This window comes from Echinops telfairi, unplaced genomic scaffold (assembly GCF_000313985.2).
Source record: "Echinops telfairi isolate 266 unplaced genomic scaffold, ASM31398v2 ScPeMD7_655;HRSCAF=1070, whole genome shotgun sequence".
Classification (NCBI taxonomy): domain Eukaryota; kingdom Metazoa; phylum Chordata; class Mammalia; order Afrosoricida; family Tenrecidae; genus Echinops; species Echinops telfairi.
The window spans coordinates 31,654,604-31,666,454 of record NW_022104553.1 but is presented as its reverse complement, the minus strand read 5'-3'; positions in this window follow the sequence as shown (position 1 = coordinate 31,666,454).

Here is an 11,851-nt window from a genome sequence, read left to right as displayed (position 1 = left end):
GTAGTTGGTGTCTTGGGTAGACTTCCGGAGGCCTGAAACCTTAAAGCTGTGAGACCTGAGGGAAAGGGGCATTGTGTCCAATAAGAGTCAATTTCTATTGTACTGGTTAGCGATTGCTGTGTAACAAGTCAACCCCAAACAACACAGTGACTTAAGACAACTAGCGCTTCTGTTGCCAAGAATCTGGGTGTGGCTTCCCTGGGTGCTTCTGGCTCAGACCTCCACCCCCAGCCCCCCCAAAAAACCCTAACAAAACCAAAACTTGCAGAACAACTCATTCATTCTTTTAGTAGTTTTCTTGATATAATATCCATACATCACATACTTCCATAGTTAAATCATTTTAAAAAAGAGTTGTACATACATCATCACAATCAGTTTTAACGCTCCCTCCCTGCTCCTGGCTCAGCGTCTTTTTCAAAGCTACAAGCAAGATGTTGACAGGGGCCGCCGTCCTCTCAAGGAGATGCAGGAGGATCCTCTTTACCCTTCAGTGGCTGCCAGCAAGCCTCAAGGGCTCATTGGCACCGGTCCCTTGCCCACCGGGCCTCTCCACAAGGTGAATCCCCCTCACCCCCCAATCAAAGACAGATGATCCCTTCAGGACCAGTGGTGAGAGTGGCGATACCTGGAGGGTGCAGGGAAGGTGGTGTAGAAAGGGGGAACCGATGACAAGGATCTAGATATAACCTCCTCCCTGGGGGGTGGACAACAGAAAAGTGGGAGAATGGAGAGTCGGACAGTGTAAGTAAGATATAACAAAATAATAATTTATAAATTATCAAGGGTTCATGAGGGAGGAGGCAGCGAGGAGGGAGGGGAAAAATGAGTTGCTGGTACCAACGGCTCAAGTAGAAAGAAAACGTTTTGAGAATGATGATGGCAACAAACGTACAAATGTGTTTGACACAACGGATGGATGGATGGATTGTGATAAGAATTGTACAAGCCCCCAATAAACGATTTAAAAAAACAAAGATGAATCCCCCCAGTGGGCGTGTGCATGGAGGGTGGGCGAGACGGAGACCCAGGCTTTGCAACATTCGTCACTTTTCCCATTTTCTCCTTGTTGCGATGGAGCCATGGGGTTCAGTCCTCACACAGGAGAGGGAAGTGCACGAGGAGGCAGGGCCCATTGGGGGTCACCTAAGAGGCTGTCCATGACAGCCATGGACAAAGAGAGAGGGGTCCAGGGGGCAATTAGCCCCATCTAGCCCTGTTTTTTTATGCAACAAATCAACGAATTTAACTGGTGAGGGAAATGGCCTGCGAGCTTCCTGGGGCCCCTGACCAAGCGTTCCTGAGCAGCGTTGCAAACAGGGTTTCCCCAAATTAAGGGTTCTATTCGGATTCAAAGATTCACAAAACTCACATCTCTCTTGAGAACGAGTATGGGAGTAGAAAAATGGGGGGTACAGGGGGTGTCTCCACCGAGTGCCTACGCTACGCAAAAATGAGCTGTCCACGCTACAATCAAGGGGTTGCAAAGAAATCGGTCACCCTTTCGACACCTAGGGGGAAATCCAGAACTGAGCATGCGCAGACGACACAGGTAGAGCTCAACCTGGAAACCAGGACCAGGGGACACTGTGCACAGGTGCGCCTGAACGGAGCAATACCCTCGACCACGCCCCCCCAGCGGGGGGCGGGGGAGAAAGAAGAGCAGGCCACGCCCTCCCTCTTGGTGTTGTCTTGCAGGTGGAGAGGTGCGGGACCTCTCCTGTGTGAGCGAGCGCTGACTCTCTATCCTGAGCTTTACTGCCTTTTCCGTTCAGGGACTTTTTGTTCCTTGGATTCCTCTTAAGTAACATCATTTCCCATGTGGTTTTTTTCAGTCTCGAACTTGCACGCTTCCCTGAGACTGCATTACCCCAGACCTCCCTTTCCCTTGTAAAAGTTGCTTGGATTTACAAAAATGCTTCTGCCGCGTGAATTCTTGGAGCGTGGAGAAGCAAGAACGCAGCGAGGTGCCACCACCCGGCACCTAACCGGAGCCTGCGGTCCGTCCCTTGACCCAGTCGGCTGTGTCGCTTCCCAGAGATGCCTGCGCTCTGGGACTGCTTGTTTCCTGCGATGTTCTGGCTGGGCCACCTCAGTGTTATACACCAACTTGAGAACGATGATGGCAACATAGGTACAAATGCGCTTGACACGATGGATGGATTGTGAAGAGTTGTACGAGCCCCCAATAAAACGATTTAAAAAAAATAAATTCAGTGGGAAAAAAATTTAGGTAAGGAAAAAAAATGAGGGCCATGCGTCACATACTCTATTTTTCAAAAAGCAAATCCAAACAGGAGCGGGATTTGGGACCAAATGGAGTCCAATTTCCGTCCACCGGTGCCAGGTCTGTTAGTTATGTTAAAGGACCTCCTGACCTAACTAGAGAGGGGGGTCACAGTCCTCTTTCGCAGCGGGAAAGACTGATTGCTTCATGTTTGAGGTTCATTTTCAATGCGTTAAAGCTGCAAATTACAAGCTGCTTTCCTTCAACTCTGAAGTTCTAGTCACAAGTACGATTCTGTTTATAAAAGCTGGTAAAATTTTACATCTTCTTTCAAGGAGACCTTCGATGAATGTTTACTCAACTCTAGTCTAAAAACCCAACAGCCCATTTATGATCTTAGTTAATTGAGTTTTCTTCTTTAATAAGTTCTTCTTTAATAAGTTTAGGCTTCACTTTTCTTTGGGAGCTCAACAGACGCTTCTAAGAAACAAAGCCTTCCCAAGTGCTGAACTCTCAGAATAAGTTAAACGGTCCAGGATCTTGTATGCATGCCAGAACCGTTAACTAACTTAGCACAGTTTTCCTTCAGCTTTCCAAGAAAAAATTTCCTTCAGCTTTCCAAGAAAAATGACAAGTCGCGATTAGTGAGTTACTCAATTCACATTCTGTGAAATGAATTTGTTACTGAGAGGTCAACACTGAGACACGGATCGGAGATAGAATTGAGACAAAGAACGTGAGGTTCAGAGCGGCTTTATTAGGGGAGGGAAAGAGCTCCTGGGAGGGCAGGGAGATCAGAGAAAGGGACAGGAGCATCTTGAGCTCCCTGGCAGTTCCGAGACCCAAGTGTTAGGTCAGGGAAATGGTGTGTGAGTTAGTTAATTGTGCCAGCCTGGCCAATAATCACATGTGGTGCTGGTTGAAAGGCGGAGGGATAAATGGGTGGTGAGCCTCGGCCTTTCTAGTTCTCGGGTCTCTTGTTTTTTGATGGTTGTATCGGGTGCAGCTGCCTTAGCAGTTTCCTGCTTCAGCTTGCAAGATTGACTTCCTACAAGACATCCCCAAGGAGAAGCCGCATGGATCTATCCCGATGCAGCCCTGGGTGCTGGAGCAGCCGTGTGGAGACCCTTGCCAGTGCTGAGATGCTTACACGTTCACAGACTCAGCTTTCCTCCTGCAGTCGGCATCATTGCCTCTGTTTTGTGAGGTGGAGGACTTTGTGGACTGGTGTTGGGTTAATGGGTTAATGTTGGACTTGTGGGCTTGGGCAGCACTGGGTTGGGATGTTTTTGTGATGCACCTTTTTTACATAAAACTCTCTCTTATACGTGAGTCGCCGTGGATTTGTTTCTCCAAAGTACCTAGACTAATACAGTGTGCATCGCCATTTGTAGGATCTGGGTCAGGGAAATATGCAAATGAGGTGGAGAGAGCTGCTGGTGCGTGTGCCAATAAGGAGAAGGGAGGCTTCCTGGTGCTGCAGCTGCAGTCTGGGTCCCTCCCAGACCAGCTTCTTGGAATGTCGTGGAAGAGGCTGCTCAGTCCACCTTTGGCCTGGAGAAGCGGGAGGGGGTGGCCTGTGTGGACTCTGCCGGGGGAGATAAACTCCTTGGAATGCTCAAGGCAGGGACTGCACAGTCCAGCAGATCACCCGTCTTTCTGAGAGGCTGGGGGAAGGGGCTGCCTGGTCCAGACCCGGCCCAAACAGTTACATTTTTCTAAGATGCCAAATTCCCTTAAACAATTCAAATAGGAATTGCCTGGATTTGGTGTACTTTCTGTCTGGTTCCAAATGTACTTGCAAAAGACTTTTAAAAAAAATCATTTTATTGGGAGCTCTTACAGATAGAACATTCCGTAGTTCAATGCCATCAAGCAGTGTGGTACAATCGCTACCAGTCAGTTTCAAAACATTTTGTTCTTACACTCCTTGATATCAACTCTCCTGAAAAGACATTTTTTTTAAAAAAAAGACATTCTTACAGAAACAATTTTCCTACCAAGGGGAAGTTAATTCTTGGCCAGGTCTGATCAGCTAGGAGAAAACAAACAGCCCAGCCCTTTTAAAAATCATGACCATAACAAATGGTGCTTCCTTTGTACAAAGGCTAGTCTTCTGGCCTGCTTCCAGAGTTCAGAGCATCCCATGATCTTATCTTTGCAGCCAGGGCTGGTGGGAAAGTAAGTATGTGATGCTTCTCAGGTTACGGACTGGCTGCATGGGCCTCAGGAGGTCCATTCTGCATTCTTGCCCAGCCTGCAGTCCAGCCTGGCCCCGGGCCTTAGAGATAATGAGCTGGCTTCCAGTGTGCTGACTTCAATTCGCCTTTCTTTGCAGGGCTGGTCCTCTCCTGGCTGAAGTTGTCCTCGTGGTGGCCCAGATAGGTCTCAAGGGGTCCTCCGGAACCATGGGACTTGTCCCTGGGATCAATCAGCTCTCGCAATGTGTCAGTGGAAGGCGGCCGCGGGGAGGGTGCAACCAGTCTGGAATGGGCCCGCCTCTCTCTGGGGGTGCAACAGGGGAGGAAGTGCAGCCATCTTGGGGAAGACCGGTCACCGGGCAGACTGGAGGGGGTCAAGAGAAAGAGGGCTGGCCAATTGGCTCCAAAGTCTAGTCTAGTGCTCTGATAACTGGAGACCCAGCCCCTCCAGTCCAGGAATGGAGCACTGACTACTGTGTAGGTGCCACACCTGCCTATTCATGTGCCACCCGTGCCAGTTACCTTCGAGGTGATTCGTACTCACGGCAGCTCCGTGCACCAAGCGGAACTGAGCTCGGTGGGGCTTTAATGGCTGTGTCTTGGAGACAGATCAGCAGGCCTTTCTCTCAAGGCTCCTATGGATGGACTCAAACAGGTCTCTTTAAACATATATATTATCTGTAGGAGCACACACTCCCTGGCTATGTCTGATTGGACTGAGCGGAAGCAGCCCGGGACCCCACTTCCCGGCACGTTACCAGAGGTCAGCAGCTGCCCCCCTGAATGAGGAGACTGAAGAACAATGCCTGGAATGTCTGACTCCCTGAGAACCCTTCGGCCTGCCTGCCAGAGCTGATCCACCACATCCGGGTCCATAAACCTCGCTGCTGCAGCATGGACACCCTCCTCCCTGCTTTCCTTTAAAAACCCCAGACCCCGGGGCAAAGCCCACAATTCCCCTGGGCTACTTGCTAGACCATGGAGCTCCCCCCTCATAAAGCCATTTCTGTTTCTGCTCTCCCTTGGTCCTGTCAGCTATCTTTGTCTCCCTGTGCCTCAGTTTACCTCTCACTCGTCCTGTGCCTCAGTTCATCTTGACAATGTCCACTTCAATGACATCTTAATAGCCAGGAGCACCCAAAGCCCACAGCATACCATTCCTTGCGCAAAATAAAAATCAAGCCTCTTTGGAGAAAAGACTGGTTGTCGGGCTAAGGACATGATAGATAGAAGATGAACATTGAACATTTTGTGGTGCCAAAAAGGTACTCAAAGGTTGATGAGATTACTCAGGAGTGGATGGGAAGCTCTAGCCAGAGCAATTAGGCAAGAGAAAGAAAAGGTATCAGAAGGAAGAAGTGAACTATCTCTACGTGTGGATTCATGATCCTGTATATGGAAAGTCCCAAAGAATTCACCAAACCAAACAAGAGAAAAAAAAACCTATCAGAGATAATAAATTCAGCAAATTTTCAGGGGATAAGATCAACAAGCAAAATCCAGCTGTTTCTATGCACCAGCAGCGACCAATCTGAACGAGAAAGGAAAACAATCCAATTTAAAATAGCATCTAAAAGAATAAGTTCCCTGGGAATCCATTTTACCAGGGAAGTGAGACTTGTATAATGCAAACTATAAAACATTGCTGAAAGAAATGAAAGAAGGTTAAAATAACGGAAAGCCATCCTGTGTTCATGAATGAAAAGTCTGGATGTGCTAAGGTCTCAATACTACCGAAAGGGATGCACAGATTTAACACGCTCCCTCTCGAAATCCCCAAACCCCAACAGCCTTTTGTGTGCGTGTGTGCAGAGACTGGAAAGCGCAATTCTCAGATTCATGTGGATTTGCAAGTGGTCCCAAATAGCCACAGTGTAAAGATTTAGGCTGTGTGCCCTCTGGCTGAGCCAGGACTCTCAGTGGCATGGCAGTTGAAATGGCAGTTGAAATGCCATCGTCTCCTATGAGGAGATCTACTATAACATAATCACTTCCATGATGAAATCTGCTATGAGCAGCCAGTCAGCTGAAAGCAAGGGGTGGAACCTGCTTCTGATATATGTAGACACTTTTTTTTGTTCTCTTATTCTTTCTGGGTCAGGATCCTGAGTCTGGCTTATTTTCTGACCTCTGGCTCTTTGGACTAGAGTCAGTGGCCTCTCTTATTACCTGAAGACCTTGGCTTTATTTGACTCTGTAGCCAGAAGCCTGCCACTCTTGTATCCATCAGCTGCGCAGCAGTGTGAGTCCGTTTCTTTGGACTTGAGCCAGTGGCTGCCATATTGCCTGGCGACCTTGGGATTTGCTAACCTCTGCATTCTGTGAGCCAGCAGCCTGCCTTTTTGCCTTCAGATCTTGGATTCATCAGCCCCTAAAGCTATGAGAGTCAGGAGACTCCTCCAGGCTAGTGTTTGACCCGCAAACTTGGAACTTGCTAACCTCTACAATATTGTTAGCCAGTTTCTTAAAATAAATTGCTCTCTATATTTTCTTCAAACAAATCTCTCTCTATATGCATACTGAACCTCCACGGAGTTTGCTTCTCTAGAGAACCTAGCCTAAGGCAGTTGGTGCTGAGAGTAGTTCTATAGAAACAAAATGATTAAAATAAAAAATATATACAAAAAGACCAATATTCTGGATTGGTTCTCAAGTCTGGAGAGTCCCAAAGGTATTGATGACTCTTCTCCCAGTAGTAATGAAGGCACTACTAATCTATATTTGTATCCATTTCAAAGAAAGATGACCCATCAGAATATGCAGATTATAAACAATAGTATTACTATCACACACAAATACAATGTTATTGATGTTCATCCAGTCATGGTTGCAGCAATACATTGACAGGGGGCTGCCAGAAATTCAGGTCAGATTCAGAAGAGAATGTAGAAAAAGGGATATTGTTGCTGAAGTCAGATGGCTCTTGGCTGAAAGCAGACAATACCAGAAAGTGGTTTACTTGTATTTTATTGACAGTGCACAGGCATTTGACTATGCGGATAGTCTTGAGAAGATTGGAAATTCCGGAGTGTTTCATTGCTCACGTGGAACTTGAACAAAGATCAAGAGGTAGTTAGTTGTGCAAACAGAACAAGGGCATACAGATGCATGGTTTAGAATCAGGAAAGGTGTGTATCCGGGTTGTCTTTTCTCACCATACTTATTCAGTCTGTATGCCGAGCAAATAATCCGAGAGGCTGCATGATATGAAGAGGAATCTCCAATCAGGATCGGAGAAAGGCTTATTAACAACTTGTGGTATGCAGATAACACAGCCTTGCTTGCTGAACCAGAGGAGGACTTAAAGCACTTGCTGATGAAGAGCAAGGATTGCAGAATTCAGCATGGATTACAACTCCATGCAAAGACCAAAAGCTTCTCAACTGGACCAAGAGACAACGTCATAATAAACAGAGAAAAGACGGAAGCTGTCAAGCATATTGTCTTCCTTAGACCCACAATCACTGTTCATGGAAGCAGCGTCAAGAGATCAAGGCACATTGCGTTGAGTAAAGAGACACCTTGCACTGCCCAGGACCTATTTAAAGGGTTGAAAAGCAAGAACGTTACTGTGAAAACTCAGGTGTGCCTGACCAAAGCTATGGTATTTTCAATGGCCTTATATGTATGTGAAATTGGACATGGAGTAAGGCAGACCGAAGAAGAATGATGCATTTGAATTCCGGTGCTGGTGAAGACCGTTGAAAGTACCATGGACTGCCAGAAGAATGAAGAAGTACAGCCAGAAGGCTCCTTTGAGGTAAGGATAGTGAGTCTCCATCTCATGTACTTTGGACACGTCAACGGGAGAGACCAGTCCCCAGAGAAGAACATCATGCCCGGTAGAGTAGAGGGACAGCGGAAAAGAGAAAGCCTGGATGGCATGGGGCCAGACAGTGTTTTGTTCTGTTGTCCGCAGGGTGACCAGGAGCCAGAATCCACTCAATGGCACTTAACAATCACAACAACTAATCCATGGCATGAGGTAGCAATAGACGTAAGCCAAATATGGCCACCAACACATCAGATATTTGTGAGAGCGAAGCCTCTTGAATGCTTTCCTCCACGTCTGTGAACTGAGAAGTATATGCTGCTTGCCGGGCCTGCTTGCATTAGACAAAGTGTCGAAAGACAGAGATGAGCTCAGGACTTTAGAATGGCAGCTCAAGTGCCACCCCAAAGACTTGGAAGTTGTCACTTTTGTCCTGAAAGAAAGCACTTCTCGTAGTTATCAGCGCTGATATTTCTACAAAGGCAATCCAGAGTCTTCTTGCGCACGTGGCGGAATTACGAGAACGATTACATTCCTAACCTTGGACGGTGTCTGAAGTGAAAGTGAGGACATTGATCAGGAAGACTTGGGATCGGGCCTATGGACAGGAAATCAGGAGGACAGGGACACGTGTTGTTCTTGTTGCTGTGAAGTGTGATCAAGCTGTACCCAGCAGAACTACCCGGCCCGGTGCTATTCTCATTGTTAGGTCTGAGCCCTGTGGCTGCAGCCGCTGTGCGGATCCCTCTTGTGGAGGCTCTTCTCTCTGTTCACAGGGCTTCCCCTTTTGTGTCTGTGTTGGGGCCTGGAACAAGAGAATTCAGGCTGCCAGGCAAACCGTTCAGCCGCCTCGTCACATGTGAAGCAGATACAATGGTGCTTGAAAAGTCAGGGGCATCCCAATAAAATGATTTCAAAAAAAGAACTCCAGCCAGAACGCTCCTTTAGAGGCAAGGATGGTGAGACTTGTCTCGTGTATTTTGGTTATGCGGTCAGGTCAGCAGAGGCTAGTCCCTGAAGAAGGACATCACATTTGGCAAGACGGTAGAGCAGAGAAAAAGAGGGAGGCCTTCACCAAGATGAATGGACACCGGAACTGCATGGACGGTGAGGATGGCCCAGGACCAGGCAGTGTCTCGTCCTGGGGCGAATAGGGGCCCTGTGTGTTGGCACCAACTCCCTGTCATCTCACAACACATTCCTATATTGTTGAACCTGGAAAACACTACGCCGAATGAAATGCATCAGACAGAAGAGAATAAAGCATGTACGCTCCAATTCAAATGCACGATCTAGAATTTGGCAAGTGTAGAAAAACAAGAGTTGACTAGTGGTTACTAGGGACAAGGAGCTCGGTGGTTCAACCACTAAGTGACAGGCTGCTACCACCAGAGAAAGATCCAGCAGTCTGTTCCCGTCAAAATGACAACCTGGCCATTCTTTGAGGGAGCTCTACTCTCTCCCGGGAGGTCGCTATGATTCTACATCAGGGGTCCTCAAACTGTTTTAACAGGGGCCAGTTCACCGTCCCTCAGACCCGTTGGAGGGCCGGACTATAGTTAAAAAAAACCCTATGAACAAATTCCTATGCACACTGCACATATCTTATTTTGAAGTAAAGAAACAAAATGGGGCAAAAACACCCGGTGGGCCGGATAAATGTCCTCGGTGGGGGAAGCAGGGTGAAGGGAGACTCATGAAAGATCTTAGACTTTCTGCTGAGCGATCACGGGGCATTTGGAAACAGTGGAGTTAGTTGCACAAAGGGTCAATGTAAATTTACACACCGAATTGTCTATGTAAAATGTAAAACATTTGCATATGTAAAACATGTTGCTCTAGTAAACGGTTCGTTCTTAAAAAAAAAAGAAATGTCAGGGGCAGAAATGCCATGCGAGGCTCTCATCAGGTCTCTGTCTTGGTGAATCACAGCGCAGACCCTTAGGATTGTGGACTAAAAGCTCTGCCCTCCTTCTAAGATAACTACACACACACACACACACACACACACACACACACAACCAGCTTGTGAGAAACAGCCTTGGGCTTAGTGGCTGGCCCTCAGAGAACTAAGTGCCTAACTATGGGCCACCCAGGCCCTATTCGACCGGAGCTGCCCGTTATGAAATGGGTGTTGACTGACCGAGAGAATCAGCAGGTTGGACTCACACAGCAGCAGGCCACCACTGGATGGAAGTGGTGTGTATGGGATCGGCCCGAGCCCATCCACCAGTGGAAGTAAGTTAAAAAGAGGACGTGGTCTCCATGCTCCTGGTCCTGGCCCTGTGACCTGGGGGGAGTTCCTTAGGATCAGTTGATGGGGGAAGAGAGAATTGCATGTCTGGCTTACTGGTGATTCTTCCGCACGACAGGCAGACACCACTCGACAGTAGACAGCGGCAGAAATGCACCCAGGAGACTGAGCTCAGCTGGATGGGCGCTCAGTCAAGCCCACGTAAGGAAGCCACAATGAAAACATTGACACTTAGCTGAGTGTCCTTTGTTGGCAATGGTCTGTGTCTCTTGTCACATCTCACTCCCAAGAGGGTAACCCGACCTGAGGACAAGAGGGGTTTCTTACTGGACAGACGGATCCTTCTCTTCCCGTGATGGGCAATAGAACCATAATCGCGGGTCTCACAATTTTCAGCGGGCTCTGTGAATCCTGGCTGGTCATTGAACCCTTGAACTTGCCATTGACTGCAGCTGTGAGGGCGCCCTTATCGGGAGACTAGACGGCCAAGCTTTGCAATCAGGCTGTCTCCGGGTTACAGGGTCCAGCAGCCTGGAAAGGCAGTGCTTGGGGCACGTATGGAGCTTTGGAAGCAGGTCTGAGTTTACTCATGAGCCCTCGTGAACATCAAAAGCCCGATTTCCAGCCCGACATGCATAACTTCAAGGGGATCCATCTGGACCGCGTGGCTGATAGATGTGGAAGAGCCCCAACCAGGAAGCCCTTGACGTAACTAACATGAGTGATACACGTATGAAGGGATTCCATTTGTCCTACATTCTGCTTTTGAGAAAATGGGACCTTCTGTTTCCTTTTTTAAAAAATCATTTTATTAGGGGCTCATACAACTCTTATCACAATCCATACATCCATCCATTGTGTCAAGCACATTTGTACATTCATTGCCTTCATCATTCTCAAAACATTCCCTCTCCATTTAAGCCCCTGGCATCAGCTCCTCAATTTTTCCCCTCCCTCCCTGCTCCCCCCTCCCTCATGAACCCTTGATAATTTATAAATTATTATTTTGTCATATCTTGCCCTGTCTGACGTCGTCTCCCTTCACCCACTTTTCTGTTGTAACCTTCTGTTTCTTTAAGAGAGTGTGACACATGGCCACACACTTAACCAAGATAACGTGTTCTGTAACTTTCTGAGGTGGCTGACCGAGCACACTGCAGGAAACAGGGGAAACTCGCTCCAGAATTCAGAAACTGTGCCTAAGGACCACTGGCCCAGCCACGAGAAATTCTTGATACATTTGTCTTAGACTAGATTCCTTTTAAAAATCATTTTATTGGGGGCTCATACAACTCTTATCACAATCCATCCATCCATCCATCCATCCATTGTGTCAAGCACATTTGTTGTCATCATCATTCTTTGGTATCAAGCTCCTCATTTTTTCCTCTCCCTCC